Here is a 6,141-nt window from a genome sequence, read left to right as displayed (position 1 = left end):
TTACTATTAGACCCAGTATTTGGAAATGATTAAGTAGTCCTCTTGACTTTGAGTACGTTGGATTAACTGAATTCATTCTGAAAATTATTCTGAAGCACTATCACCACCTGGTGGCTTCTTCTCTTCAAGATATATGACAGCTTTTGAGACTGGAGCAATAGTTCAATGGGCAGGAGGACATTTGCCTTGCATGCGACTGACCTGTTACTCTGCCAGGAGTAATTCCTGAGTGCAGAGCCAGAAGGAAGCCCTGAGCGTTGCTGTGCATGCTCTCTGCCCACCACCCCCCTCCCCAAAAGAAATATTACAGCTCTTTTTTTCTTGTTTTGATTTTTTGTGCCACACCCGGCAATGTTCAAGGGTTACTCCTAGCTATGAACTCAGGAATCCCTGATGGCGGTTCTTAGGGGGACCATATGCGATGCTGGGGATTGAAGGCAGGTGGGCCATGTGCAAGGCAAGTGTCCTACCCACTGTACTATCTCTCCAGCCCAAAGTATGACTGATTCAGACTGGAGAGACAGTACACAGTTTACAGTCTTTTGTCTAGCATGTGCCAACCTCAGTTTGATCCCAGGTACAGCATGGTGCCCAGAGCATAGAACTGGGAATAGGCCCTGAGCACTGAGTGTGACTCATCCCCAGCCCCCAAACAACAACAAAACACTGTCCATTGTCCTCCCGTTGTTCATCGATTTGCTCGAGCAGGCCCAGTAACGTCTCCATTTTGGGACTTCTTGTTACTGTGTTTGGCATATTGAATACATCACAGGTAGCTTGCCAGGCTTTACCGTGCAGGCAAGATACTCCTGGAAGCTTGCTGGGCTTTCTGAGAGGGGCGGAGGGATCGAACCTGGCTTGCCTGGGCTGGCTGTGTACAAGGCAAACGCCCAACTGCTGTGCTCCAAACAATAAAAAAACAAAAAAATACCAAACCTGAGATAAAAGAGCCTTAGTACCTTCTTTGTGAAGGGATGGGTGTTGGAACATTGTATGACTGAAACCTCATTATGAATAGCTTATAACTATGTATCTCACAGAGAAAGAAGGAAGGAAGGAAGGAAGGAAGGAAGGAAGGAAGGAAGGAAGGAAGGAAGGAAGAAGGGAGGGAGGGAGGGAGAGAGGGAGGGAGGGAGGGAGGAAGAAGAAATAAAGTAAGAAAGAATGAAAGAAAGAAAGAAAGAAAGAAAGAAAGAAAGAAAGAAAGAAAGAAAGAGGAAAGTACCTTATTAGGAGGTACTCCATTTTACAAGTGGAGTTGGCAGCCCTAGTTTGGTCTACTGAGAACTACTAGAGGTAACTTCTAAGCATAAAGCCTCTTCCCTACCTCTCCACCCCCTAACTGTTCTCTCCCTTTTATCTCTCCCTATAAATAACTATAAAATATAATATATAGCATATGCACACATATGTATCTACATAAAATACAAAAGAAAAAAAGTATAACAATTCCTTAAAGATGATAATTTTTATCACTATCAAGTTAGGACAGGAAGTTCAAATATACCTATTTAAGGGGGCCAGAGAGATAGTATAGTGGGAAGGATTGTATGGTGTTGGGGATTGAACCTGGGCCTCCCTCATGCCAACTAAGCACTCCAGCCCCGTGAGCTACCTCTTCGACTCCCACTTTTCCCCTCTTAAATTTCCCTTAAACGATGGCTCCAATGGAACAGAATTTGGGCTAATGTCAGAGTTTGTGCATCCCAAATAAATGTTACCATTTTATTTTAGCCTTTTATACTTGACAATAGCATGGCAGTTTACATAGTTTCTATATTTATGTCTCTATATATTTGGGATAGGAGATGTCTCAAAAGACTGGAGTGCATGCTTTGCATACTGGGAAGTCTGGGATTATTTTCATTTTTATTTTGGCTTATTCCTGGCTCTGTGTCAGGGATCACTTCTAGTGGGCTTTGGGGGGACCCTATGGGATGCCGGGGATCACCCTTGGGTTTCCCACATACATGGCATATGCTCTGTCTGCTATATTATCTCTCTGGCATTAGAAAGCCTGGGTTTGATCCCTGGCATCACATGGTCCCCCAGACACCATCAGGAGCTACTCCTGAGAACTGTGCCATGTGTAGTTATATAGTGTGCTCTGCCAAAGGGGGGCATACATTGTCTAAGAAATCAGCCTATACTTACCCTCCTTTTGGATGCATGTGCCAAAACAGCTGTTTTGGCTGCACTCAAATATTCAAAATTTTCTATGAGGAGGCAAAAACACAGAAACAACCCAAAGTCATGCTCATCATTGTCCTACAAGGATACACAAGGCACATTATGTGATGGCCAAGCCCAAGTCCCCAGAACCATGGAAGACAAGAGAAAAAAAAAAGGACAGATCTTGTTTGTTTGCCCCATGGAATGGAATAAAACATCTTCTTTTATTAAAAAAATTATTTATTTTGCAGCTCTGCAGAGTCTCCTGCCTTCACACCAGGCTGTCTTCACCGGGGTCCCTTGGAGGGGGGTGGGTTGAGTTTTCCTCCTCACCCCGAGCAGAGCTCTGGCAGCTGAAGACCTCTGGGACCCAGAGCCATGCTCAAGGCCACTCTCCACACGCATGGATGAGCCCCATGCATGAAGGAACTGGCAGAGGAACCCAGGTATGTGGGTGCCAGGCTGAGATTTCCAAGCCTGATCAGATCGGGACTGGGCCTCCTCCACCCAGATCCCCCATTTTCCAGTAGCTAGGCAGTTGCACCCACAAACTGCCTTTGGCACTATGAAATCCCACCAATGGCCAAGACCGGCAAGCTACCGAGAGAGAGTATCTTGCCCACACGGCAGAGCCTGGCAAGCCACCCGTGATGTATTCGATATGCCAGACACAGTAACAACAAAATCTCCAAAGGAGGCCAAGACCCAGAGACTACAAAACAAAGTTCCCGGAAGCTGACCTCTTATAGTCTAGTTCTCCGTCTCGGAGAACCCAGCAAGCTACCGAGAGTATCCCACCTGCACGGCAGAGCCTGGCAAGCTACCATGGCATATTTGATATGCCAAAAACAGTAACATTGATGTGTCTCATTCTCCTGACCCTGAAAGGGCCTACAATGCAGCACCGTTGGGAAGGACGAGCAAGGAGGGGTGGCTAAAATCTCAGGGCTAAGACGAATGCAGACATTACTGGTGCTGGCTCGAGCAAATCAATGAATAACGGGATGACAGTGATACAGTGATTTTGCAGTTCAGACAGTGCTCAGAAGTCCCGGGGGCCCTTGCTGGGGATGTTTAGCTGCCTGGTTGGGCTAGGACAATGCTGCTCAGAGCTAGAGAGTTCCCAGCAGTCTACAAGGCTAGTGAACCCTGCACTAGCTCTCCAGCCCTTAGATCCTAGACTTGTAAATAGTGGGCAGTGTCTCCATATCCACACAAATGAATATGGGGGTGCAACTGCACAAAATAATTGGCAACAGTAAAAGGCTTATGAATGTGCAAGACTGAAAAGTAAATTCCAAATCAAATGTATCATGAGTCCAAGGTGATTCTGACAATGTGGGCCCATGGTGCATTTCTTGGCAGGGGTGGTTGAGAAAGAGGCTATGAGTGTTTTCATGATTCCTGGCATAGATAATCGCAGAATAAAAGACAAGTCCAAAAATATTTGCTGTAATCTCTCCTTATGCAGAGGCAATTCATAAATTTTCTGTAATAGGACTCAGAGCTCAAAACAGTTCTCTCAGTTCAAACTGAAGGCTGCTCCCTGTTCGAGCCCAAGTCCTCTCCTTGATTTTTTTTTTGTGGCTTTTTGGGTCATATTCAGCGATGCTCAGGGGTTACTCCTGGCTTTGCACTCAGGAATTACTCCTGGCAGTGCTTGGGGAACCATATGGGATGCTGGGAATCGAACCCCATTCAGTCATGTGCAAGGCAAACGCCCTACCTGCTGTACTATTGCTCCAGCCTCTCTCCTTGATTCTTTTGTGGGATGAGGGAGACCCAAAAGTGCTTCTGGGGACGTTGAAGTATGCTGGGTTAAGCCCTGGACTCCTGCGAAGCCTGTTCTTCAGTACTTTGAGCCCTTCAACCATCTCCCTCACCCCCAGCAACTGTTTGATAAACTCAGTTGACCATTCCTTTGTTTTCAGGTTCCAAATACAGAGTTACAGAATTATCTTTCCTTTTAGTCTCTTCTAAACGGAACCGACTTTTAGATTGCATCAGAAGTACAAGTGTGACATGGACATAAGTTTGAAGAAGCAAATGCCAAGATTTGCCAAGTAGCAATAAGCAACTTTAGGGCTGGGAAAGATGGTACAGTAGGTGGAATGTTTGTCCTGCACACAACTAACCCAGGTTCAATCCCCTAATGATTTAACAAAAAAGTTGGTGGGGTGGGGAGTGGAGGGTTTACCCTGTGGTGCTCCTCTGCTCCTGGTGGTGGGAGGGGGTTGGGAATCCATGGGATGAGGAAGGATCAGGAGTGGACCTTGAGCACAGGGTCAAGACTAAGCCCTGACCACCAGGTGTGGCTCCCAAAATAAATAAATAACCTTTGGGAAAGAAGGGGCAAGAGAAGGATGACGAACTGCAAAATCAGGTGTCCATAAATTTGGATTGAGTGGATGAAAGTCCATGCTGTAAAATACATGGAACAAGGCCCAAGAAGATAGTTAGCGGTGTACAACACAGTATTGACAAACCACAGCCTTGCAAGGGTCCACAGCTGTTTACTTCTCAAACCACAGAAAGGAAAATTACTTTCTTGCAGGAAACTTTCCTGTGAATCTAAGATTTGAGAAATCTTATATTCTTAGGTAAGAACTACAGGCAGTTGTTGTTCAGCCTACAGTGGGTCTGAAGATTGAAATGAAAAAACAAAACCCAGGTCCTGGAGAGGTAGTCGAGCAGGTAGGGTGTTTGCCCTGCGTGCGGCTGACAGGGTTCGATCTCCAGCATCCCTTAAGGACCCCTGAGCAGCCCTAGGAGTAATTACTGAGCGCGGTGTCAGGAATAACCCCAGAACATCACCGGATATACGAATACGACACAAACCCCGCCCCCTCCGCCCCCCTCCCCCCAAAGCGCAAAATCAGGTGTCCATAAACTTGGATTGAGTGGATGAAAGTCCACCTGTAAAATACATGGAGCAAGCCCAAGAAGATAACGGTGGTTACATCTAGGGAGAACTGCTCCATTGGAGATTAGACACACTTATTTTTCTGTGTATCGCCATTATTTAACCAAAAAAAAAAAATTGGGGGGTGGGTGTTTGTGCTGTGGTGCTCCGCCCAGCGCGATGCTGGGGGTCCGCTCCTCGTGGTGGGAGGAGATTGGGAAATTTAGGGGGATGAGGATGGAGCCAGGTTTACAGCATGCCAAGTTTCATTGCATAACCATCACTTTCTGCATTTCTGCCTTTTTTTGCAAGTGTGTGTGTGTGTGTGTGTGTGTGTGTGCGCGCGCGCGCGCGCGCTATTATGTAAAGCTTTTAAAAAATTGCCCCAGCCTACTGAAAAACAGGAGCCTAACATTGTCAGGTGGCGACGTTTGCTTGTGATGTGAAAAACAAACAAACAAACAACAAAAAAACAACAGCCTTTCCCCCCCAAATTTAAGACCCGCAGCCTCAACCTTCTACATAAATAAGCTGATAACAAGTCTATCTCCAGAATTTCTTTTTCCGATCATCCAGGATCCTTCCGAATACATTTCACGGACACCCCCTACATCGACCCCGAGGTGCTCAGTTCCCAGCATGGAGACAGGACGGTCCACACGGCTGATCCAGGGGGTCAGGTGGTCCGAGGCAGTGGGAAGGGGCTGCGGGACGTGCGGTGCCCGGCAGGTGGCTGCCCGCACCAGCTCCATAGCGGCCGCAGGTGCAGGCTGTCCCGCTTCAGCGGCGCTGGGCTCTTGCAGCATTATTACGTGATCCGATTCCCCCTGTCCGTGGAGGTATTTCAGAAAAGCACGCCGAGCCCCGCGGGACGCGCTGCGATGCTCCTGCAACCACCCACCGGCACCTAGTACCCCTCGCACCGCCTTCTCAAGTCCGCCCTCGCATTCCGCGTTAGCAGATTCGCCATTTTTTTTTTTTTTTTGGTGTCTGCATCAAAAAAAAATACAAATCCAATTCTACCTCCCTTGGATAAGCCCTTATTATTAAAAAAGAAACCAGAGAGA

The sequence above is a fragment of the Sorex fumeus genome, unplaced genomic scaffold, assembly GCF_029834395.1.
Source record: "Sorex fumeus unplaced genomic scaffold, SorFum_2.1 ptg000003l, whole genome shotgun sequence".
NCBI classification, from domain to species: domain Eukaryota; kingdom Metazoa; phylum Chordata; class Mammalia; order Eulipotyphla; family Soricidae; genus Sorex; species Sorex fumeus.
The sequence above is the reverse complement of the archived record's forward strand: the minus strand, read 5'-3'. Positions refer to the sequence as shown.